This window comes from Sinohyriopsis cumingii, chromosome 14 (genome assembly GCF_028554795.1).
Source record: "Sinohyriopsis cumingii isolate HCF-2022 chromosome 14, ASM2855479v2, whole genome shotgun sequence".
In the NCBI taxonomy this organism is placed as follows: Eukaryota; Metazoa; Mollusca; class Bivalvia; order Unionida; family Unionidae; genus Sinohyriopsis; species Sinohyriopsis cumingii.
In genome coordinates this window covers 93,191,638-93,218,783 of record NC_142974.1, presented here as the reverse complement: position 1 = coordinate 93,218,783, position 27,146 = coordinate 93,191,638, and the positions used below count along the sequence as shown (strand labels likewise).

At 40.0% G+C, this 27,146-nt stretch overlaps 1 long non-coding RNA gene across 1 annotated transcript; it reads right to left on the bottom strand.

Moving 5' to 3' along the window:
- Positions 1–1,762: 1,762 nt before the first annotated feature.
- Positions 1,763–26,287, bottom strand: LOC149784410 (uncharacterized). The gene is made up of 2 exons (XR_016413853.1): positions 23,756–26,287; positions 1,763–2,426 (listed from the first exon to the last, which is right to left on the bottom strand). It is a non-coding gene; the product is annotated as an uncharacterized LOC149784410 (long non-coding RNA).
- Between the last annotated feature and the right edge of the window lie 859 nt (positions 26,288–27,146).

Here is a 27,146-nt window from a genome sequence, read left to right as displayed (position 1 = left end):
AATGAAATATAAACTGAGAAACATTGCATTACCATGAAGCGGAAATGCAGCGAAAGGTAAGAAATAGTTATGGAATGTGAACAGAGAGCATATGACAATATAATATAATAAGTCCATCCAAGATCTACTGAAATGCTACCTGAATGAACATTTCGTTCCTATTAACAAATGTGACCACTATATGTACTTGCGTCTGAAACTATTGTTTGCCTCAATTGTTTTCTGTCAAAGCATGGACAAAATAAACTAAATTAAACTAGCAATCAAAAATAAAACTCCAAACCACCTTCTTGTATATTGCACGAATTCTTATTGTCTATATTGAAAAGCACCGGCCGTCATGTTTTCATCACGTTGGCCGTATGGACAAACAATATCCAGCATGCCACCATGATAATGATTGTGACGACCCCGTATAGTTGTCATGTCATCCTCACGTTGACTGTCAGAGCCAAACAATAATCATACTTATATCCGTACACTTCTTTTCTCTCCTAATATATAACTAATATGTATGCATCTGTGTTAATGTGACAGTATGAATCTTAGTTCATTTGTTTGGACAGTTTATTTTGTTCTACATGTACAGCAGCAGGTGAATTCATTGTTCCCCCAAATTATGATAGGTCACGTATGATACAAATGCAAGGGTATTTATCATTAAGCTTCAAAATGAGTTGTACAGTTGACTGCAAAAGGCTACGCATGGTGCAATATGTTGCATTTTTATCAATACGACGTACAAAGTAACTATTTGCGCGATATCGCCGGCTTACGTCATAGGTTTATAATTACTTTGGTAAAAGAGCTTTGACTCAGAATTGACTTAAAACAGAAGGCGAGAGGAAGAGGACGGTAAAGTCTATTTCCATGTGTAAAAAGATTTGGCTTAATGATGGTGTTAAGATTGAAACAGTAAAAATGTATGATACTCAAATTAAGTAAATTCCAGTTTAAAGCATATACTAATATACGTTAAATATTAATGAGAAACTTATGACGGTACACTTGCTCAATGAAATGTCTTCGTCATGTTAGTTTCTCGTAATGTATGTTGAATGAAAACAAAGTAATGAAATATGTATCCACTTGATTTTGTTTCTCATTTTGTATTCTCTATCATATACAGAGTAATGGTGCCACAGATGCTAACTTGCATGGCTTGGGAATCGGGCAGACTCGGCTATTGGTGTGTCCCTGGGCTAAGCAATTTATTAATATTGCCTCAGAACTAAATATCTATCAGATGTTGCTGTGCAGTAAACTATCCAAACAATTCAAACACTTGTTTACATAAAGCATAAAGAGAAGTCAAATTAAACCAAATTCTTGATTACATTCAGAAATATATAAACAGTGATTACAAAAATATAATGATCAAAACTGTTATCCACTAATACTAAATTATGTCTTGTCTAATGTTATTTCTATGATAAATGTCAAGTATATTGCTCATTACTATTCATAAACACAACGTTAATAGTTCTCAATACACACCCACACACCCACACCCACACATACACAAACACAAACACACATATAATAATAACCTATTCTATATAGTACTGTACTCTAATATGTTTAACAAAGTCTTATACTAATGTGTGCCAACAAAACGTATATTTCCAATGTTAACTGTTCTGTGCGTCCTTTTCCTTTCTCAGTGAACTCGTCTGTGTATATAATGCCGGTGTCGACCTTGATAAGTGTCTAGTAATTGCTAATTTTTTTAAGAAGATAGGATTTACAATATAAGTCAAGCTTTCTCTTTAATATGTTTATATTATAAAATTCAATAAAAACCAAGGACATGCATGCATAACTTTATTGCCGACATCAGACATACAGATTTACGTTATGTTCATATTTACTTAATTTGAGTATCATACATTTATCGTACATTTGATTAAAACAATTAGTTTCAATATAAATAGGCCATCTCAGTTATAAAGATATTGATATACTGATTATACCGAATTTGTTTAGATACAGACCAATTCATATCAACTATGGTCAAAAACTTAAAGTTAAATATCGTAAATCAGTTTATTCAAAACTTATGACGAATATCATTAAAAAGAGTTCATGGCTAATAACAAAATCAACCAATTCTAAGCCGTAGATCTATTACTATTTTCAAACATAATCTCTAAGGACAAAGAAAGTTATATCTTACAAAACTATTTATTTCCCTTAATTTCTTGGAAGTACGTCTATCTGAAACCATGTCAAACCCTTTCGTTATACAAACATCAATGATAAGCATCACTATGTACAACGTGAATTGTTGACTAATTTAAGTGACGTCCAGGTTATGATGATGTCACTACACGCATCATTACGTTTAAAGATGGCATTTCTATTTCGCTTTGACACAAGGCAATGTTAAAACATCTCCTCTCCTATGTTCTGCACTATCCAAGTTACTGAAAATATATAATTGTAGATAATATTTACCATCATGATCAAGCGTAACAGGATATTTATAAATTATGATAAATCCAAAAATATGATTTCTCTAACAGGAGACATTTATTATATTACAAGTAAACCATTCCTAGTGATGGTCTCCATAGACAAACTGTTTAAGTAGGCCTGTTTCTTGCCCGGCACTTCGGATTTTGACCAAATTATTTTGCTTTTTCTTGTTTAATGGAAAGTTTCTTTAAAAAGGGTTTGTTGTTATGGACGAAAAATAATGCTGAGTACACGTAAGGCGGCAGAGATTTTAAAAGCAAAGTTGTATGGATTTCAAATTTGTCGGTAATCTTTGAAACACGATATATCAACTTTAATTATTCAAAATCTTTGGCGCAGAAGCAAGCTCGGCATATTCCTGAATATTAGTTTTAGAGCTTCATAATAACAAATTCAGCATTTTTATGGTAAAAGTTTGTATGTCAAGTTTGAATAAAACAACCTACATGCATCGAAATCGTTCGTATTTCTTTTCATGACTGATTCAATTAAATTTATGTACCATGTTTGGTAATTTAATCTATTTACAAATCCAATTTATAGGGGTAATGTAATTTAGTTACAAATCCAATTTATAGAGTGAATGATAGCAATTGTTGACGTGCTAGTGAAGTATGATCAACAATGGACGTAGACAAGTACTTTCTCATTCTGTTCCCCACAAGCACACAAAAAGATATTAGTATATTTCTAAGATTAAGCAACCCATATCTGAGTATATGCCTTTGCTATAAATGATGTAATTAGTTGTGCATTTTGCATCGTGCATAGCTGTATTTCTAATCTGCAAGAATGTACATCCGTAAAGTGTTCCAAAGTTCTAAGATTGTTAAGTGTCTATTTCTTATAAATCACTTATAGAACACGTGTAATAACAGTATAAACATGCTACGGCCATTTTAGTAATATACACTTAAATACTTTCAGTTTATAAAGGTGATAAGGGGCATCTTTTCAGGTAATATGCGAGCGACAGTGTAAAACTGGCAATGTTCTTAGTTATCAAAAGTTTCGATTCTAGTCCCACTCCCTACCAAACCAAACCACATCATAATACATGCATCATTGAAATATTTTTTCCGTTCTCATTACTGCAGAATCGTAGTAAGTTTCTTACCTTAGAACCAATGCAGATACAAAACTAATGACAGAAAGTCAATTACGTGATGCATATACTTATTGTTCTATAAATAATCAACCGAAAATAATGCAATGGCGTTCTCACAAGATATATCAAATGTAATCGATCGTAACACACTATTTTATATCTAGGATCCAAATTAGTCATATTTATAGCCATGTACACTTTCTGGTTTCTTTTCAAATGGTTATATCAGTGCCAAATATAAACGAATTAATTGGTAATGACTTATAGTTAGAGGTATTCTGCAAAAGCGATTCTTGGAAGCGAAATTAAGCAAGCAGGAAATTCAAGAAGAAATTGCGGAGCCATTAAGAAAACCTTAAACAATACAAGTAGTGAATTACGGACACAATAGAAACCCCGGACTGTGCCATCTCATCATGGGCTCATTCAATGTGGGTTTGTGAGAAAGCTTGTGGATAGCATCACATGAGTCATTGGATCTTACTAAGGGTTTTGGGTTTTCCAGGTTCGTCTCCCATCAGTTCTACTGTATTACATGCAGAGCCTTTCATGCGCTGACAAATTACATTAAACTCACAAAAGCACCCCACACAAAAAACCCAAACAAACAAAATAGATGAAAAACAAGAAGACTTCAATAACCCAATAGCTGAAAACCAAATTTAAACAGTACATACTTTATCTCAAGTATTACCGCAAGCAAAATCACGAAGTACTGTCCACTCCTTATTTCCCCAACGCCACCTCTGCCAAAGAATATATATATGATGAAGAATCGGATGAAACTTTAGACATACATTTCATGCTGAAAAACAGTTTAGTTATTTGGTCGCAACTAATAGGTACAGACACAACTGGAATAAACCAAATGTAATTATGGCCATTAATGCTGGGAAGGGCATGGTAAACCAAAAGTTCAACCTCATTGTATAATTCAGAAAGGCCTGCTGTATTGTCAATGAAAAATCATTAGATGTCACAAAATAACAATGAACAAATTCAAAGAGAAGAGAAGCATGGACATGTAAGGGAACGACTCAGATATTGACATGCGATTGCCAATACAATAATACAAATTTGGTAATGATGAATATTTTGGTAATTATATATTCACAATAATAATAATGAAACATTTAGGTTAAAATAGACATAAAATTTTATTAGTATATAGATTTGATAGCAAAAAGATTTAATACAAATGAAAATATATTTAAAACAAATCACTCCAGTTGGTGTTGTGAGTAATTGCAATTAGTGTTATATCACTGAACGTATGGCCACGGTAAGCTAATTGTTATGCTTCTTTGGGTGTAAGTAGTGAAAGGGGTCACATTAGCGACAATGGGAATTAGCATTACAGACCCCCTCTGGGTCACTTTAGCGACAATGGAAATTTAACATGGAGAAAAATCGTGGGTCACTTTAGCGACAAGGGAAATTAACATGGGAATAAATCGTGGGTCATTCTAGCGACAAGGGGAATTTAACATGGAACTATAGTGTGGGTCTGTCTAGCGACAAGGGAAATTAACATGGGGAAAATTGTTGGGTCACTCTAGCAACAAGGGAAATTGAATATGGGATTTTTTTTTTTTTAAATTTTTTTAAATTTAAATTTAAAAAAAAAGGGGTAGGCAATTGAAATATCATTCTCTTTTCGAGAAATATGGCTGGCCCTGAAAAGGGCCTTTGGGTTTATGTTAATGTATCCATTAACATAAAGGGCACCGCATTGGTCTTCTTCTTGTCCTTAGGCTGCGTCTCACTGTTGGCCCGTAAATCAGCACTCTTTTGAGGCATCCTTGTCTTTCTACGTAGATCCTACGTATCCACAGACTGGTGTTTGTCCTGTGGACAACGGTCCACTTGGATCGGACATACATGAGCATGTCCGTCCTAAACATCATGGAAGACATAAGGGTGGATGACTCAACTGTGGTCCACATCTTGAAGCGACGAGAACAGGTGAATCAATGCAGTGAACTGCGCTTATTTATAGGTAGAGGTAGGATTGAAACGGATTGAGTTCATTCACCAATCCAAACACGCGTTACGAAATTCAGTCAGCTCGCATCCAATCTGAAGAGAACAGTCTGTGACGTCACGTGGTCTATATAGATTCGCTAGCGCTTGTGTGCAGTCAATCTATGCGACAGTGATTCAACATGACGGAAATTCAGAAAACGATCCATTGGGGTGCACCAACAGGGGAGACTGCCCAAGGGAACTCGGACTTACTTTCAGAAGAGGTGAATTGGGATTTTGTGGATTTTCTTTCCTCGCAAGAATTTGTTCCCGAACCTTCGTTACCTTCTTCATTACCGCAAGTGGAGAATTTTAGACAGAGACAGAAAGAAGAATTGGAGAAATTTATACAACGACAAAAGGAAGCGGAACAAGCTTTTCTCCTACAGCAACAGCAGCAAGAAGAAGAGGTAAGAAAAAAACAACAGCAACAACAGCAAGAAGAAGTAGCAGCAAAGAAACAAGAGGGTGAAAATCAAACGGTCACGGTACTGTTGGACATTTTAGCGGAGTTAAGAAGTCTGAAACAAATGTATCAAACTTCTTTATTACGACCGAAGAGAATACGACCTTCCCGAGCTAAACACGTCAACCCTGTGACTAAGCCTACCGTACCACCCTTAGTGATTTCAACCCAATCATCATCATCATCATCAACGTTACGCAGTCCAGAAGTAGGCCTTGGCCGTGGCAAAGGCTTAAGGCAGTTAAAGTTGATTGCTTAAACTGACCCCTACACCATAAAGAAAAAGGCCCTTTTCAGGGCCAGCCACATTTCTCGAAAAGAGATAGCCTTTCAATTTGCCAATAACTAAAAAAAACCCCACCCATTTTACCCTTATAGTACGTGTCTGTGTATGAGTGCGTGAGTGTCCATTCTTATTTTAAAATCATAACTCAAAGACACTTACCTTATATCATTAATTTATTCTTTTCTCCATTGTTACAATCCAATTCACAATTCACAACACAACACTTTGAAAGTTCATTGACCTCTTCTTTCTCCTTATTTAGTCTCTCTGTTTTTTAAATTTCTTCACCGTCACACTCTTTTCCTCTTCTTCCTCCTCACTTTCTTCCCTTCTTCTTTTCTTCTCCTTTTTCTTTTTCTTCACCTGTCTGCTTTCTTCCTCTGAAAAATCCCTCTCTTCTTCCGAAGAATCCCTCTCTTCTTCTGAAGAATTCCTCTTTTCTTCTGACTCCTCTTGTTTCTTTTTTGGGCAATCTGGAGACCAATGTCCTTTTTCTTTACAATAATAACAGGTATCTTGACTTTTGTCTTTTTTAGTCCCTGTTTTTGTTCTTTTTTGACGGTCTGGACACTCTGAAGACCAATGCCCTTTCTTCTGACAGATATAGCAAGTATCTTGACTTTTATCTTAAAAGGAAGGAGAGTAGTCCGTAGGCTGGTCTGAAGAGAATTTTCTAATGACCCCTTGCAAAGCTCTGACGAAACGTTCGATTTGGTTAGTCTCTTCCATCGTTGTGCTCGGCTTGAGAGTGAAATGAATAGTGAAACGACAAGACACACACCCTTTTATATACGCTGGTCTGCCATGATCATAAATTAGTGTATGGTGTTTAAACTTGAGTCATTTGACGTTTTGCACTCAAGATGAAACGATCCTATTCATTCGAGAAGAAAGAAGAAGAAGAAAGTAAGAGGCAGAAACGTGATCTATCGCCTCGTACCAGGGCTGAAATCTTGGCACAAATTCATGCCAGTGATTTTGAAGAGGACATGAGTGAACCAGAACTTGAAACCTCTAAACCAAGTTCACCACTCTTAATCAACCCTGAAAAGTACTATTCCATTCGAGAGACGGAAAAGCACTCCTCTAGAAAATTTAGAACCACGGCTTACACCTACACGGTGAAGTTTAAAGATTTCAAGTCCGACGTACCATTGGAGAAAGCAGAAGGGTTTATCACCGAGATGTGGGATTCTTTGCTCACCTCACGCAAGCGACAATGTCAACCCATAGAAGACGATCGCTTGACACTATCCATAGATCACGACAGCTTGAAATCCCCTGTTTGGATCGAGTTTAGCAGACCCGCAGAACTGACCCCTTCCAAAGTCATGGACAAGATACAACACGTACAACAATCCAATGACCAGTTTGACATCACCGATGGTAAAGCCACACTGAAAATGGCTCACGTCTCTCTTCCTCAAGGGACAGGACGCAAAAAGGTCTTATTGGTGAACGACCTTCGCAGCACCAAAAAGAGTCTCGTCCAAATTAACAACCCTCAAGACCAGATGTGCTTAGCCCGAGCCATCGTGGTGGGACGAACCTATGCCAACAAGAACGACACGGTAGAATGGAAAAGAGCCTGGAAAACTATTCAACAATCCGATCGAGCCAAACAACGAAACGAAGCAGAACTCCTGTTGCAACAAGCTGGCCTGTCCAAAGACACACCCTGTAGCATTCCTGAAATGCAAAAATTCCAAGATGTCCTAGCTCCACGCTACACCTTGAAAGTGCACCCTCAAGAAATGCGTGGACCTCTGTTGTTTCGAGGTCAAGATTTTAAGGACGGAAAATACATTCATGTTTATTATCACGATGACCATTTCGATACCATTACCACTATCACCGGATTCCTGGGATATGTTTATTATTGTGAGAAATGTGATTATGGTTATAACAATCGAGAGCAACACAAGCATTGTGGATGGAAATGCCCAGGATGTTTGGCCTCTCCACCCTGTCTGAGCGAAGAACCAGTGCCTTGTTCAACTTGTCTGCGCACGTTTGTCAGCCCTACCTGTTACCAACAACATTTGAAGACACAAGGTTCACAGAAGAAATGCGCTTGTCAACTGCTGAGATTGTGCCCCGCGTGTGGACAAGGCATACGTACCAATAGTGTCAAGGCACACGTGTGTTCAGGAAAGAAAAAATGTCACATTTGTCACCACATCGTGGACTTGGAACACCAATGCTACGTGCAAAAATACCAACCCCCACCAGAGGAAGAGGACGGTCACAAGAAGAAAGGCAATTTCATCTTTTTCGATTTCGAATGCATGCAAGAGACTGGCATTCACATTCCTAATTTCTGCGTGGCTCATCGAGCGTGCGAGAAGTGCATTCAAGAACCTATCTTCAGTCATTGCCCTCACTGCAGCAAGATTCCCGGAGGGCGTGAAAAAATCTTTCGAGGACCGAACACGTTAGCCGATTTTGCCCAATGGGTCTTAGATCCCATCGACAAGACGTGGAGCCAAGAGGACATCGAACGTTACGGAGATTGTCATCGTCATGCCACGGTGATGGCTCACAATTTCTCCGGATACGATGGACAGTTTCTTTTGAGGTACTATACGGAACAAGGCACCGAGCGTCCTAAAGTGACTTTGAACGGAGCCAAAATCATTTTCATGCAAGTGGGACAAGTACAGTTTAAAGATTCGATGAGTTACTTGGCCATGCCTTTGAGCCGAATGCCTAAAACGTTTGGAATGACAGAAATGGCTAAAGGGTACTTTCCACACTTTTTCAATACGGAAGCCAATCAACACGCCGTTCTACCCCATTTACCTGAGGCTCACTATTACGACCCCGACAACATGCGTACCGAACAACGAGAAGCTTTCTACGCTTGGTACCAGGCTCACGCCTCGGACCCTTTCGACTTTCAGGAAGAAATGCTAAAGTATTGTCGTTCCGACGTGGACATTTTACGGCGTTGCTGTGGAAAATTTCGAGAACTGTTCATGGAACACGGAGGGGTCGATCCTTTGAAAGAAGCTTGCACCATTGCCAAAGCGTGTTCCTTAGTTTATCGACAACGATTCATGCCTGAAAACACCGTGGCTGTCATCAGCCCTCAAACGACCCACTTTGTCAAACGTCAATACTCGGTCAAAGCCCTACGTTGGTTACATTACTTGTGCGACAAGGAAGACAAGTGGATTCAGCATGCCCGCAACGGAGGAGGCGAAAAGACCATCGGAACGTATTCGGTAGATGGCTGGGACTTAGAAAACCCCAAGATTGTGTACGAGTTTAACGGTTGCTTATTTCACGGGCATTAAAAATCAGTTTTTACAACGAACCATGGAAGACTTGTACCAGGACACATGTCAGCGACGCCTAAAGTTAGAACAGCAAGGATACCAAGTGGTGGAAATGTGGGAACACGAGTACGATCACCGTATGAAAACCGATCCCGAGTTTAAACGCCTCGTGGAAAGTTACCAGTTCATGGACCCGCTGAACCCGAGGGATAGTTTGTACGGAGGAAGGACCAATGCCACCTGTTTGCTGTACCAAGCCGACGAAGAGAAAGGAGAAGAAATCAAATACTTGGACGTGTGTTCGCTGTATCCCTACGTGTGCAAATATTGTCGCTTTCCTGTAGGGCACCCGCAATTGCTGCCGGAACACATCGACCTGAAAAACATTCGACAATACGAAGGCTTGATCAAGTGTAAAGTTTTGCCTCCCACGAACCTATACGATCCCGTCTTACCTCACCATTGTCAAGGCAAACTGATGTTTCCATTGTGCCGTACTTGTGCCGAAACTTGCAACCAAGACCAACCTTGTCAGCACACCCAAGAAGAACGGGCCTTGACGGGAACCTGGGTCAGCGTAGAATTGTTCAAAGCTCTGGACATGGGATACCAACTGTTAGAAGTGTACGAAATTTGCCACTTTCCCAAGACACAACAATACCACAAGGGTGACCCCACGCAGAAAGGCATTTTCGCCGACTACGTGGATGCCTTTTTGAAACTGAAACAAGAAGCCAACGGCTATCCTTCCTGGTGTCACACTCCCGAAGACCAAATACAATTCAAAGAGAAATACTATGAACAAGAAGGCATCTCTTTAGACCACATCGAGAAAAACGAAGGCAGGCGATCGTTTGCCAAAGTGATGTTAAATTGCTTGTGGGGTAAAATGGCACAACGACCGTGTTTACCCAAGACGGAATATTTGACAGAACCTTCCCGCTACTTCCAGATGATTCACGACAAAACCTTATACATGAAACACGTGGACGTCGTTCGCGAGGATTTGATCTTGGTCAATTACGAAGAAGATCTGGACTTTGTACAAGACGACCCTTTTGGAAATGTCATCATTGCCGCTTACGTGACAGCTCATGCTCGCTTAAAATTGTACGAAGCTTTAGAACTGTTAGGAGAACGCGTCCTGTACTTTGACACGGACAGTTGCATTTACATCCATCACCCGAGTCAACAGCACCCTGACATCGAAGGAGACCGTTTTGGAGCCTGGACAGACGAGCATCCCGACGACAAGATTCTAAGTTTCGTCAGTGGCGGTCCCAAAAATTACGGCTACGAATACCGGGACAAACAAGGAGAAGTGCACACGACGTGCAAAGTGAAAGGACTGACTCTGAATTATCGTACCAGTCGTGTGGTCAACTTTGGGGTATTGAAAGAAGCCTTGCAATCGGAGAGGATGGAAACTTTAAAGTGACCACTTACCAACCGAACAAGATTGTACGTTTACCCACTCATCACATCGTCAGTCGGCCCTTGGAAAAAGTCTATCAAATCGTGTACCAGAAGCGAGTGCGACTTCCCAATCATTTCACCTTACCGTATGGACACGTTGGTATAAAACATTGGTTGTAAGAGGATAGTCACCCAACAGAAAGATGACTTCGCCACAGCAAGAATCAAGTGAGAAACCCGATGAGAACTCTAAGTTCAAACCCTACCATTTTCCAGCCTTCTTACCTGACTATTGTGATTGTGCCCGTCGATTGGACACGTTTCAGAAATGGCCTACAGATAGGGAAGGATTACCTTCTTCGCATGTTTTAGCTAGAACAGGATTTGTCTACTTGGGACCTGAGTCAGGATTGGGATACGAGGTACAGTGTTTCGCTTGCTAACTGAAGTTACGAATGGATCTATGTATCTATAAAGATTCAGCTATTCCGGAACATACTCGATGGTCTCCGCACTGCCCTTAACTTTCTATGGCCTTTCCGCCCATCACACTACGGTACAATGTTGACGGTACCTTAGAGACGGTACCTTCCAGAATAAGACATAAAAAACATAAAAAAGGAAAGATGTACAAGCTGGAGACTGCATTGCGACTAGTATAAAAAGGGGGCTATGGTCAAGATCGATAGTTCATTGTGACTACCAAGACCGAGCGAACAAGATGAATACTTTCAGAGAAACACAGAACAAGTATTTTAGAAAGGCACAATTCAAGTGTGATCCTTGCGATGGGTACGATGCTGTACGTTGTGACCTGAGCGATGCCGTAAAGCATCATGGGAACTTTAGTGTCACTACCCCTATCATGGAAAGCGATGCTGTGCGTGTCAAACCTGAGGGATGCGAAAGCGATGCCGCTCGTCCTCTTGGACATTTTACTGGGTTTCGTTTTAAAGGGGAATGTTCACCTTCACGTCTACCCCCATACGGATGTCATCCAGCCCTGAGCAAACTCCTGTTCATATCACCCAACCCTCACCGAAACGAACCTGTGAAAGACGAATATTCGTTTCCTGTGCGTTTGTCGGAATACTGCGACTTTGAAAATCGTCTTCAATCGTTCAAAGGAAAATGGCCTAAGTATCTGGGAGGACCGACCCCCGGAAGAATTAGCCAGAGCCGGATTTTTCTACTTGGGCGAAGGAGATAAAGTCAAGTGCTTCAGTTGCGGTGTGTCACTTCACCACTGGGAACCGCAAGATTCGGCCTACGTAGAACATGCTCGATGGTCACCTCATTGTCATTACTTACCCTTAGTGGGATCGAGACATTGAAGTAACTTACCATAATCTGTTCATGGATACTTTACAAGAGAACATTCGTGCTTTGCCTGTGGAGTTGAGAGAACGCATTTACCGAGAGCTGGTCAAAATACAAGTGAAACGTAAAGAACAATTGCATCCGTTACGTCACCGGTGTTTGAACCACTGGTACCTGAAGGCTATACAAGGACTGATTCAATTGAAAGTGTTCCATTGGACAGACATTGATCAACGATCCCCTGGTTTTAAAAAGGATTGGTTTGTTATGGACGATTCTATCTACTACATCATTGTAAACTTACTGCATCGAATTCCAGAGGAAGAGTTAACGAATTACCAACATCTTGAACACAATGTCAACTTAGTGAAAGAGGAAACTTCTGAACGAATTGTAATGTGTAGATTAGTGACTAAACGATTTAAATTCGACACTGAAGTAAAACCATGTTTGTGCAAAGAGTACATTTCTTGTGTCAGACCAATGAGGATTTAGCATGACCTATTCATGGATACTTTGCTAGAGAACATTCGTGCTTTGCCTGTGGAGTTGAGAGAACGCATTTACCGAGAACTGATCAAAATACAAGTGAAACGCAAACGCAAAGTTATTCAACCGTTTTTAAATTATGCTCTGTTCCAAAGTACAAGAAGACTGATTATGAGTGGATATTACATTAGGCACAAAGTTAAACGAGGCTATTGGCCGCCACCCAACGATTCCAAAAACAGTGTATATACTTATGGATACTTTACAAGAGAACATTTTGGGCTTGCCTGAGGAGTTGAGAGAAAGGATTTCCCGAGAGCTGTATTGCTTCCGAAACAAAGAGACTATAAAATCAGGCTGCCATGCCACGGCTTATATCACATGTCATTGAACAGATTCCGTGGAAGGAACTCAATGACCATATTCAAACCGTGGATCATTACCATCGATTATTACAAGAAGTGTATCCATTCAATTTGGGACGACAAGTGGTGCGTGTCTTAGTGACTTGTTTTCTGGGATTTCGTTTACCAGCCGATTCCTTGTGGACTCTTTACGATCAGTACTTACCACCTCAATGGCCTTAAATGGTCACGAAAAACTCCTTTTGCTCAAAGCCTTGCGTTTTCATCTGGATACTTCTCGACCTCAACGGGAAAAAAAAGATTCGTCAACTTTTAGCTACCCAAGACGTGTATGACGATGTGTGTGTACCTTGTGACTTACATCCCCATTGGACAGATGTCCGTGCCTGGAAAGAATGGGGTTTTGAGGCTTGGACCCAAGAAGTGGCCCAGTATGCACGAGAGTTGTTCAAGGAAAAAAGTTACTTTTCAACCTGTGTTAGTGACAGTACCAGAAGAACCTGTCACCCAGGACAGGACTGTCGTGGACAGGCCTGAAAGACCCTTTCGGGAGGACACTTGTGTGACCTTACCCCCTACTATAGAACTGGTTAGAACATTACCCGAAACATGTTGTTGTACAGACACTTGTTTTTATTCCACGTTAATGGTTATCATGTGCCTTTTATCCTTGTACTTAATCCTTTGGCTTTTATGTATTTTTGTCTTTCGTATTCATGTTTGAAAAAAACATTCAATAAACGTGTTCTGAAAAAGTATATAAACTCTTGTCTTGTTTGTTTTCGTGTCACAAGTGACATTTCTCACACAATGGCTACCTCTGCTGTCTCTGCTCCCTCTTCCTCTACTGTCAAAGTCATCGACGAACACTTAGATCGTGCCAGTTGGGAGGCTTTGTATCTTCGCCATCCCTTTAACATGCTCATTGCTGGACCTAGCGGTTCTGGCAAAACCGAATTCGTCAAACGTTTGATCGAACACAAACATCATTTGATCGATCGGCCACCTCAGCGGATCGTGTGGTGTTACAAAGAGTGGCAATCGGCGTACAGCCTCTTGCGAGAAAGTCAAGGCGATTCCATCGTGTTTGTGGAAGGCATTCCTAAAGAAGACGACGGTATCGTCTCCGACTCTCGTCAAACCCATTTGGTTATTTTCGACGACATGTTAGGAGAAGACGAAGAAGAAATTAAACTGGTTCACGAGCAAAGGGCATCACTGTAATGCCAGTGTCGTTTACATCACCCAAAATTTGTTTCAACAAAGTAAAGCCCATCGCATCCTCAGTCTCAATGCGCATTACGTGGTCTTGTTTAAAAGCCCTCGAGATAAATCGCAAGTGCAAGTCTTAGCCAAGCAGTTAGGAACGCCTTGGCTGACTCAGGCGTACGACGATGCCACTCAAACGCCACACGCCTATTTACTCGTCGATTTGAAACCTACGACCCCCGAGGATTTGCGATTTCGTACCCACTTGTTTCACCACTGGTGCCAAGACGGAGGGCCTGTCCTGTACACGTCTCCGTCCTCGACTTCATTTCACTCCACATAAAAAAGATCTATAAAAACCTCAGACCCTTTTTCGTCTGTCTCACATAGTGTGAACATGACGTCCCTTCAGTCGCATCTTCCCGTCAAATTGATTCGTGCCTTGTATGGCATCAGTCGAGAAAAAAATCCACAAACACGAGCTCGTGTCTTAGAAGCTAGTCTCAAAGAAGTCTTACGATGGTTCACGGTGACGGCACGTCAAATACTCCAAGGAATCATTCAGATTCCTCATCAAACCAAACGCTTTTTCGATCGAAACAAAGTCGCTTTGGTCCAACTGGTCGATCCCCGCATCGACACTCAAACCAAAAAACAAATCATTTTGAAACCTGGAGGGAGCGGTACTCTAGGAGGGGTCATCATTCGCTCTCTCTTAAGATGTGATCCTAATGCCCCCAAACTTCTCCCCAAGAAAAAAGTCCAACGAAGCCCCAAGAAGAAAAAGAAAAAGACCAGGTCCCCAAAAAGAAAAACTTCTCCAGTGGCGGGACCCTCCTCTGACCAGACACCACCCGGGAAAAAGAAAAGAAGCCCCCAGAAAAAGAAACAGAGAAAAAGTCCCCAGAAAAAGAAAAGCCCACAGAAGAAAACTAGTCGCAAAAGAGGCACTTCTTCTTCGGCCAGGACGCAACCTTACACACGCAAACCACGACCTGCCACAGCGGTGACTGCGTCTCCGGCAGCCTCACGTTCATCCACTTCTCCGTTGATGACACCAAGAACTGAAGAGTACTTGGAGACGTTGATCACACCAAGAACTTCTCCGTTGATGACCCCCAAAAGAACTTCCCCAGTGGCAGGACCCTTTAATTTAGTGGCAGTGGCTGCTGCTCACAAAGTACCTTCTCCCAAAATCAAAGTTCAAGAAAGATCGGGCATGTTACAAAGTTTACTGGATTTGTCCAAGCAAGAACTGGCTCGATTTAGTCCGTTACGTACCCCTGCACGACGTGTCATGCCTGTCCTCAAACTGATACGACGTAAAGACAATCAGTGGCGACGCGTTCCAGTATAAAAAAGGTGTGTAACCAAGTAGGGTATCAGTGTTTTTTGGTGCTCCTGAAGACTCAAAGATGTCACCCTCCAGAAAACCCCAAGGAAAGAAAAGAAAAGGACTGCCACCACGTTTACCCAAACATGGGGACATGTTATCTATCCTGTCCAAAGCTTCTCCACCTCTACGAAAAAAACTCATTCAATCGGCCTCCAAAGAGGTCACCGATACCGTGTGCGAATGTTGTTTGAACGTTTTGAAAGGCACGATCCCTTTGTCCAAACACCAGAAACAATGCTTAGGCAAACATCGTCACGTTCTTCGCCAAATGGTTCAAAAGAAAATTCCCATTCGTCAAAAAAAGAAGATGTTGGTCCAACGTGGAGGTATTTTACCCCTCTTGTTAGGCCCCATACTGAAAGGAGTCTTGGGAACCATTTTGGGAGGACTGGTGGGAGCAAGATAAAAAGGCCCTCGGAAGTCCCAAGATCTCAGAATCAACCCCTGACAACCCCATGGAAGGACGAAAACTAGCTTTAGTGCCTTACAAACGATGGATGGAATACCATCGGTGGCAAGAACAACGCACCCCGCATTTACCTCCCAATCCCCATTTGAGCGAGATGTCCCAGTTACAACACGAATTGCAGTCCTTGATGGATCGCCAAGATTTGTCCGAAACAGAAAAATCGCAAAAGTACGGTCAACTCTTGCAACGACTGCAACTCTTTCACCAGAAAGCTTTAGACGAAACAGCTCTACCCACTTTGAAAGATTTTAAGACCTTGATGAAAAGTCCAGCACCATCACCAGTACCAGTACCAGTACCAGTACCACCAGTACCAGTGACCAAGACAGAAAAAGGAAAAGAAGAAGAAGAAGGGTTTCAAACTCCACCAGAAAAAGTACGCAAGTTAACAACACCACCTACCTCCAGAATTGGATGGATTAAAAAGATGATGGCCACCCCTTCTTCATCACAAGAGAAAAAGAAAGTGAAGACAGAAGTGAAGACAGAAGTGAAACAAGAACCGATATCCCCCGCTCAGATATCCTCCTCTTCAACACCTATTGCCAGTCGCACACGCAAAGCATTGCAATCCAAGAAAGTAGCCAAAGAGAAAAAGAGTAGCATCCTCCAAGAGTGGGTGTCTTATTAACACACAAACACAAAAAAAAATGGAAAAAGTCTTAGCCAGCATTTACTACGATCCCTCTCATCCTGCAGGTTACGCAGGAGTTCAAAAATTGTATCGTCCTGCCAAAACGCAACTGAAAAGTCTCCGTTTACCTCAAGTGCAACGATGGTTACAAGAACAAGCTACCTACACTTTACACAAACCCATTCGACGCAAGTTTGCCAGAAGTCGCACCCGAGTGGAAGGCATCGATCATCAATGGCAAGCCGATTTAGCCGATGTCTCTCATTTGGCCAGCTACAATCGTGGCTACAAATATTTGTTTTGTGTCATCGACGTCTTTTCCAAATTTGCTTGGGTCGTGCCCTTGACTTCCAAATCGAGCAGCGAGTTAGTGCGAGCCCTGCAACGGGTGTTGAAACAAAGCAGTCGTCACCCTCTTCGATGGCAAACGGACAAAGGCACCGAATTTCTGAACCAAGCTTTCCAAATATGACAAGAAAACCCCTCCCACAAAAACTCAAAATACACCACCTATCACTTGTTCATTCCCCCAGACTATTATTTTAGTGGTCAACATTTGGTCAGCACCATAGCTACCAGGTTTAATGGCGTGTTTCTGAAAGCTTTGGAAAGTGCCAATAGAGGTATCGTCACCCTGGAGTACCACAAAACAGCTCGTCGCTTTCTGATGAAATTTCCTGAGGGACGTAAAATGATGTCCATTTTATTTTGTCCTGAATTGTTTGACATGTTGGGCGGTGACATGGAGATGAGGAAGAGAGTAGAACAAAAACCCGAATTACCAATCATTGCCGACAACGATACTTTTGCCAAGTATTTTCGTACCCCGGTAGAACTGAACCAAGGACTGAATTTGATGTTCGTGTATTCCGATGTGGTGGAGTACAACGTGGTGGGACACACATCCGTGCCGTTACTGCGTGTCATTCCTTTCAAAGTGGATTCTGCCGCGAACGCTGACGAGGAAGGTGGAAACACTTACCATGTTCACCGCGAATTTGTCCATCCTCACTATTTGCCGGTCAGCATGTCGTATTTGGACACGGTCAACATTACTATAAAAGGAGATTTGGGACAAAATATTCCATTCACCAAAGGAAAAGTCACGGTGAAACTCCATTTTCGAAAACGGTTCTCTCACGATTCGTAAGTAAGTCATGTATCCAGTGTACCGAGGGGTTGCTCGACAGCGAGGACACGGTTTAGGAGATATGTTAAAATTGGCCTTTCGTTCGGTGGCCCCGGTGTTGAAACCGATAGTGACACGCGGATTGCACGCCTTGAAAGATGCGGCACTGACGCAAGGCAAAGAATTTCTCCAAAATGTCATCATCGACAAACAAAACCCTAAAGAAGCCTTCATGAGGGCTGGCAAAAATGTCTTGCTACAAACGGGCAAAGACATTTTAGGCCGACGAGACGCACCTATAAATGCTCTGCACGCTACCGAGTCAGGCATTCAGCAAGGACAAGGCAGAAAGAGACGACGAAGAAGAAAACACCCTTTCACCAGACTTCAAGCTAGAAAGGCCAAGAAAAGAAGAACCGTTCGAGACTTAGACGTTTTCGATTATTGAGACACAGCAACAAAAAAATGATGCACCGAGAGTCTTGCGCTTGTTCCAAGACGGAACTGGATCTGTTTGCCATGCCCCCCACCATGATGACGATGCAAGAATCCCAATGGGTGGAATTTCACCCCGTCTCCTCATTGACCGATTCCGCTCCCATCGAGTTTGAAATCAAAGGACAGCCCGAAGATTACATCGATCTGAATAGCAGTTACTCGTACTTGAAAGTCAAAGTTCAACATAAGAGTGGAGATGCTATAGACACTGAGCCAGTAGCTCCCGTCAACAATTTCATGCATTCCTTGTTCAGTGGAGTGGACTTGTACTTGAACAACAAACTGGTCAGTAGCAGCATGGATACTTACCCTTATCGAGCGTACCTGGAAAATCTCTTGACGTACGGAATAGACGCCAAGAACACTCATCTGAATGCCTGTGTGCTATGGGAAGCTGACGAAGCTGAAAAGTTTGAAAATTTCGAAACTGATGGAACCAAAACAACAAGCAATGACGGATTTGTAGAACGAAGAAAGAGAATCATGGGACTCAACAAAAGTTTAGAACTGATGGATCGTTTGCATTTGGACATGTGGTTGCAAGAGAAATATTTGCTAAACGGGGTGAATGTCCGCCTGAGACTGAATCGGAGCAGTACCGCTTTCCATTTATTGGCTGATACTGACGATAATTACAAAACCAAAATCGAAGAAGCCAGACTCTACGTACGCCGCGTGGAAGTGTTACCTAAAGTGGGTAACGACATCAGTCAAACATTGAGCAGAACGACCGCCAAGTATCCCATACGACGCGTGGAAGTGAAAACCTTCACCATTCCCAAGGGACAGCGATCCATGATCGAAGATCATCTGTTCCAAGGACAGCTACCCAAACGTTTGATCGTTGGTATCGTCGAAAATGAAGCCTTCAACGGAGCTATCACTAAAAATCCTTTCTACTTTCAACACTTTGGCGTGTCCAAGATCGAAGTCAGTCGCGATGGCAAGACCTTGTGTACCCGACCTTTCGAACCTGACTTTACCAAGAAGAATTACTTGAGATCGTACTTGTCCCTGTACGAAGCCACCGGACAGTTAGGAACCAACACCAGTCGTGGTATTACGTACGACGATTATGTAGGAGGCTATGCTTTGTGGGCTTTCGATTTCACTCCTGACCAAGGCAGCGACGAGGGACATTTCCACCCTATAAAATCAGGCCAGATTCGTGTGGAACTTTAGTTTACAGAACCACTGAAAGAGACAGTGAACGTTATCCTGTATGCAGAATTCGATAATACCATAGAAATCAACAGTTTGAGAGAAGTCATTCTAGATTACTAGAAACCAAGGAAGATTGTTATCCCTCTTTACCTAGTGGAGAAACTTTGGACATGAAATGTGAGGAGACTGTGGAAGAAGAAGAAGTGATCATGATGAAGTCGAGATGGCCAGAACAAGAAGCCCATTTAGTCTGCTGTTTTGCCAAACACTTGGTCGAAAAAATGACGGAATTGATCAAGAAAAATTGCTATGGATGTCAAAACGATCATCCCAGTCAAATTCAACACGATAAATGCCTAATGTTAAGTCAAGAAGAAAAATTGGACGAGTATCTGGACGAAGCTTGGAGTCTCATCTCGGACAAAGACGTGTTGCACCAGTGGTATAAAGACTTGCGTGAACATTCTTGTCCGCCATTAACCACTCAAGAGATCCATCGTATCGAAGCTCTCCTGAATCAGAGTGAGGAGACGAAACGAAGAAACGGTTATTTGTCAGACATTTTCAAGCAAAAAGTCAGGATCGAATTGACGACTTATTATTACCTGTGAAGAAGAAGAAAAAAACACACAAAACATGGATACCTAGGAACTTTATTACCTTTCGAACCACAGTTCGTATACGGCTTCTTGGAATCCTGTCGTCTGTGCTAAAGATGAACTCCCTCATCGCAAACCTAAAGACCATCAAGCTTACGTGATCAACACGGACGACAGTCATCTCCCAGGAACCCACTGGGTAGCCGTTTACTTTCCTCAAGAAGGATGTGTGGAATATTTCGATTCGTACGGATTGCCCCCTTTGGAAGACGATATCATTGACTTTATGAGAAGAAATGCTCAGACCACCCGATTCAATAATGTGAAATTACAAGGCACAGATTCCTTGGTGTGTGGACAGTACTGTGTGTATTTTCTGCATCATCGCAGCCTGGGCTATTCCTTAGAACATTTAGTGACTCATTTTATCCTCGTTCTTCTTCAAGAAATGATGTGAAAGTAGATCGATGGTTTTGTGACCATTATGCTTATCTTTTGTCTCAAGCTAGGAAACGTAGTGTCCATCAATGGCCTAATGACTTCCAACAGTGGAAATCAAAATTTCATTCACAACGTTGTCAGCCCTGTTTAAGGTAGATTGTTAATTGAGAAAAAAATGTTTGTCATTTGAAGAAAAAATGGTTTGATGTTATGATGTTGGATTATTGTTTAAAATATGTTAGAAAAGTTGTTGTTTAGTGTTAAGTGATTTTTGAATAAAAAATGTTGTGTTTTGAAAACAAATGCCTTTGTCTTTTGTTTAGGTATAAGAATGTTTGATTGATGCTCTTTGACTTCTTACTATCCCTCTCATGACACTCATTGAACGTTGCGACTCGAAAACCGTGAAGGGGATGTTTTCCTTCACGTCCGCGCTTTGACTTTAAGAACCGGGGTTGTTTCCAGTCTTAACATCCATTGTCGACTCATCCTCCTACGAAGATGTGCTCCAAACTAGCTAAGCTCAACGAAGCCTACGTGAATTTGCATAGGGTCAGACACAGTCTGATACCGAAGCCAGAAGAAATAGAGAATGTGAGAATGTTAAAAATCACTGAAGACCTGATAGAAGAGCTCTTCAGAGAAGAAGTGAACAGGGAAAAAGAAGAATGGACAGGGAAGTACAGACTTCAGAAACAGCAGCAACAACAGCAGCAACAACAACAACAACAGCAGCAGCAACAATCTGAACCTGACAGAGGCTTTGTCGATTGTCGTATCGACACCAAAGAGTTCTTCTTCTCTTTCCGAAGAAGCAGACCTATCGCCAGAAAGTCTATCCTCAGAGGACATCGCATTCTTAGAAACTAAAAGATTGCCATAGCAAACAAAAAAACAAAAAACAGCCCTTTTCAGGGCTACCCAATACTCTAGAAAAGAAATAACAATCCATTTGCCAATGTGTGTAGGTAGAGTAGTGTGAATATAAACACTAACTCTTTTTTCATAGTGTGAGGGTATGTGTTTGTGTGTTTGTGTTTGTAAGTGCTCAGGTAGGTTGGTATGGATAGTAGATTAAAATGATGTCTTTTTTTTGGTGTTTGAGGTGTAGATTTGTGGTTAGATTGGATTGCTTTGAGTATGTGGATAGTCTATTGAAGTGATTCATGAAAACATTTTTACAATAGTAATGGTAGCATAAAAAGTGAGTGAGTGTTTCTTTTAGGTCCGCGCGTTGTTATTTGGTCATGATCTAGGTAAGATCAATTTCATGTTTTTTAGGGGGATGTTTTCCATCACGTCCGCGCTTTCACTATAAGAACCCACAAAGTTTGATGTTGGAACCATTCTAAGGAATAACTGAGACAAAATGACTCAAGTATCAGTTCTATTTAATCTGTTGAGAGACATCTATTTCTGGATAATGGATGTAGAATATGTTTTAGAAAGAATAGAAGAGGAATGGAGGCATGGAGATATGAAAGACTTTGTAACGAGTCAAGTTCAAGGCCTAAAGACAGCAAGAGATATCATAGCAGGGATGATTGAAGAAGAAGTCAATAAGTCAAGAGGCTTCATTAACCCACCTTACTTCAGAGTGGGAAGTTTGAAGGAAGCACTGGATAATGTCATCAAAGTCCGGTGCTTCCTAGAAAAAATATTGTACTGGACAGAGTGGAGAAATGTAAAATGGGGATTGGAAAAGGTGAAGAAAGGGGAAGATCTGATGAGAAAAGTAATGGAGGAAGAAGTAGAGAAGATTAAAGAGAAATGGAGGGAAGAAAGAAAAGATGTGGAAAACAAAACGAAACAGGCAGAGTTTGAGAGGTTGAATCAGAATTGGATAAAAGTTCAGGAAAAGTTTAGAGCTCTAGGTCATCCTGACTGGATGCCAGAAAAGGAGAAAAAGAAGACAGGAATAGTGACAAAAGTGAGAAGATGGTTGAAGAAGTGGAAGTGTTAGAAGAAAGCCAAAGGCCCTTTTCAGGGCCAGCCATATTTCTCGAAAAGAGAATGACTTTTCAATTGCCTACCCCCTTTTTTTAAATTTAAATTTAAAAAATTTAAAAAAAAAATAATCCCATATTCAATTTCCCTTGTCGCTAGAGTGACCCAACAATTTTCCCCATGTTAATTTCCCTTGTCGCTAGACAGACCCACACTATAGTTCCATGTTAAATTCCCCTTGTCGCTAGAATGACCCACGATTTATTCCCATGTTAATTTCCCTTGTCGCTAAAGTGACCCACGATTTTTCTCCATGTTAAATTTCCATTGTCGCTAAAGTGACCCAGAGGGGGTCTGTAATGCTAATTCCCATTGTCGCTAATGTGACCCTTTTCACTACTGGTGTACAATATTCGCTATCATTTATTCTACGTTTCTTAACACTTATGGGTTTGGGAAAGCTAGCCATAATGAGCTAATATGGTTATCTGATGACACTATGCCGAGTATAGTCTGGCGTCTTCGGTTTCGGATGCTTCATGAAACTAAGCCGTTTACATTATTTTTATTTGGCTTTGCCAGATTGATAATAATCGCGGCGTCCGAATTTCAAATCTCCAAGCAGTCTTGTCTGTTGTCAAATCAAAAAAGCTTACATTATCCTTACCTTTTTTGTTCATATGATTTAGTAGCGATTCTATAGTGTGTATCACATCTGGTACATTAAAATAGATTTGTACTCATGCATGAAAGACTATGATCCCGCGTAATTTACCCGCATATTGACTATCAGATAGACATGGCAATGATATGCTATGGGCTTGCACACTTGTTTGGATATGGTAATCAAAAAACATGTTGAAACTTTAAAAAAGTAAAACAATTAAAATAATATTGTAAGAAAAATAACTGAAATATTGTATAAAGCACAAGTTTAAACATCAAAATGAAATTCGTTGCGCACGAATTCGTCTTCAAACACACGAGCATCGAATCGTCTAGGAGAAACTAGATTATATTAAAAACTCTACTTACCTTTGTCGCCGAAAAAGTGTTATCAGAAATCGTCTTTGACCACTATAATGAAAAACAATTGTTCACATTAATAAATGACGCATACATATTACACCAAGCCGATCGTTCTGAATACCGTACAGCTACCTTAAACTTAAATTAGTGTGCTTGCAAGTGACGACTCGTTTTATCGAAGGGTAAGGTTTAAGCACGCAAATAGTTTGAGTACTGTCGAAAGAAAACAAATGTAAGATAAATTTTATTAGATGACAAAAATAATATCTGCCGGCGGGTGTTGTCAAACTATATTGTAATATATTTAAATACCTAGGTTGCTTGAATCATTATTTGTGGAGGCAGGAAGGTGCTATTGCATATGTTACAATATCGATATATGGGTAAATAGGACAATACCCATATGATACCTATCTAACGATTTATATACCTATTTATCTTTCCATCTATCTATGTATCTATCTATCCTTCCATACATATATACACACATGTATGCATGTATGCATACATACTGTTATGTATGCTTGATTTAATTTATATCTGAGTTAATTTAATTGTTTGTTTGTTACTTTTGAATATTTTATTACATTACATGTTATAGTAATGTAATTATGTTACCTGAAGTTTGACTTTTCCAGAAATTATTTTGACCTGATTGTTTCTTTTATAAACACATAATAATAGAATTTTGTATCTTTATACCGACCTAGTTCCTGACCTTGATTAACGATTAGTAACAGTTGAAGTAAACAACTCATTATTTATTTTTTTATTCATTCCTAGTGTTGGATGTTAGGGTGGAATGGAGGCTGTATTTTAGTACGTGACTTTGTACATGAACTAGACTCTATTTCGAAATTCTGGTTTTACCAAATTCGCTCAGTAGTCATGTTTAATTCTGATGTTTTGAGAAATATTCTTAGTTGGGCTTTCATACACTTCGACCTCAATGTGGTGTTTTTTGTTGTGACCAGTTGGAGTTACAATTTTAATTTTTCTTCAAATTATTTGGATTCTAAAAGTTAAATTTTTCCCTGCGAATATTTAAGTACTCATATATAATTCTTAGACAAAGACATTTCTTGAAATTGTATTCAGAATTCAAACAACGGATTAATTTCTGGGGTTCAGCCAAGATCTGATGAAACGTCAGTGCTACACTCACTGCAATATACGTCATCGCCTTCCATTCTAGTTTTTGTCGGGATTCGAACTCAAATTCATTAGAAAATTTTAATTCTAGGACATATAATTTTTAATTCTTGAATCATATTTGGATTATTTTTGGATTTGATTCTTAAAACTGTATGTTCTTTTAATCAGTTTGATCTTGTTTTTCTAGGGAAATAAATTATTTGTTAAATTTCGCAAAGCTTGTTGTCTTCACTTTTTTCTTGTAACTGTTTATGACAATGTGGGTACGTGAGAAAGCTTGCCAGTAGCTTCTCGTGGGTCGGTGGTTCTTTCCAGGGTTTTACTGGGTTTTCCGCCACCATTGATACTGGCCACCATGTATAGCCTATCCTGTGCTGAATAATGGCGTTAAACCCAACAGTAACTACTGTTTATGACAGCATAAACACGTAATAAAAGATACATACATACATGCATACATACATACATACATACATACATACATACATACATACATACATACATACATACATACATACATACATACATACATACACGCATCCATGGCGACATACGTACATACACTGCTGTTGGTTATCCAAATGCCAATGCAATTAAGAAGGCATTGATGACAGTGGCTCATTCCTATACATATGTAGGTAAGAGCGTGAAGATGATGGTACACATTTCTCATAACAATGCAGATATGAACGTCGCCTTATCAATATCAATATAAAGAGAAAATGACGATTACAAAAACACATTTCCAATAGCACTGTAGTTAAAAAAATGAATAGGAGAGAGATAGATAGAAATTTGGATAAAAAAGTGACCGTGAGAAAGACTGATTCAAAATACTGAATATAAAGCGAAGCCGATGAGCTATTATTGGTTTATCTCTTCGTAAAACATATTTCCTAATGTCTGTTTCACGGATGTAACTTTTGTGATTTACTAAAATACCGGTATTTTCCTAATCTTCAAATCTGTATGAAAATTGAACTTTTGTAATTATTGGAATACGGCTGCATTTATATCATGGTGACCTCAATATTCCCTTGGAAGCAATAATATGAATGAAAGGCAGCCTAGAGTGACACTGTAGCTAGATTGAACGGTTCTCAAATTCAATGTTTATCCTAACTTCGAGAACAAATATAAATGTAGATACATACGTATATTTATGTCATTATCATAAATTATTGCTTACTCCATAGACTGTCGGCGCAGTTCAAATTCTTTTGAATTCTGAAACCTGACATAATTTAAAAGTGCTTAGCAAATTAACAAACATGAGTGGGTGGCATCGAGGGACAGGAGTTATTGACATATGACAGCTTAATTTTGGTGCTTCAGATCAAATGATTCCATATAATTCAGAGCAAACTTTGATTATTGATATCTACTTACTTTATTCCTGACCCAACCTTCATTACTGAAGATACTTACCATGACCTGTAAGGAAAATACATTCTTGGCATTAGTAAATATGTGAATAGATTGTATGTACAATATGATTCAGTAATACGTACAGCTATCTTGGTCTTATATCCATATGTGAAGCTACAGCTAGAAATAACCAGAAAAACCGATAGAGATAACTACTAGTTTAAATAGTTTATTCTGCAAATTTACCAGGTAGTTATATTTCTTTATATTTCCTTATCATGCGTCTTTCATGCATATTGATATCTCTTTGATAAAAACAGCCACGTTTCAGGCATTGCCTTTTCAGTTTTAAGGGAACGTTGCATTTACATGCAAATGGTAGTTTTGGTTTTAGTAATGTTGTAGCTTTTGGTTTGAAAACAGTATAATAGCTAACTGAATTTAGAAGAAATGGTGCAAATATAGATCAGGATTCTACAGTAGCAATTCTATAGATGCCGAACGAATACTTTTAACATGCACATCTCATTTCAATGAAATCATACTAAACCTGCAAGGCAATAGGTTACAAGTATAATTTCAAGCGATTGTTAAGTTTCGTCCTTATTTTTATCAATGTTTTATTTTCGAAAAATTGCTCCAGGTAAACTTCAAAGTATTGAACATCATAAGCCTATTTCACTAGTTCCTAGATATAGTGATGATGAGTAGGCGTTATCACGATTGGACTGTCTTAAAATCACAATTGTATATCCATCAAACTAGACTTGTCAATAATACTGATACTGCCATATATATACTAGTCCCTTATAAGACAGCTGCATGTCACAACTATGTAGATATAAAGTAAATACGTAAAACAATTCGTAAATAT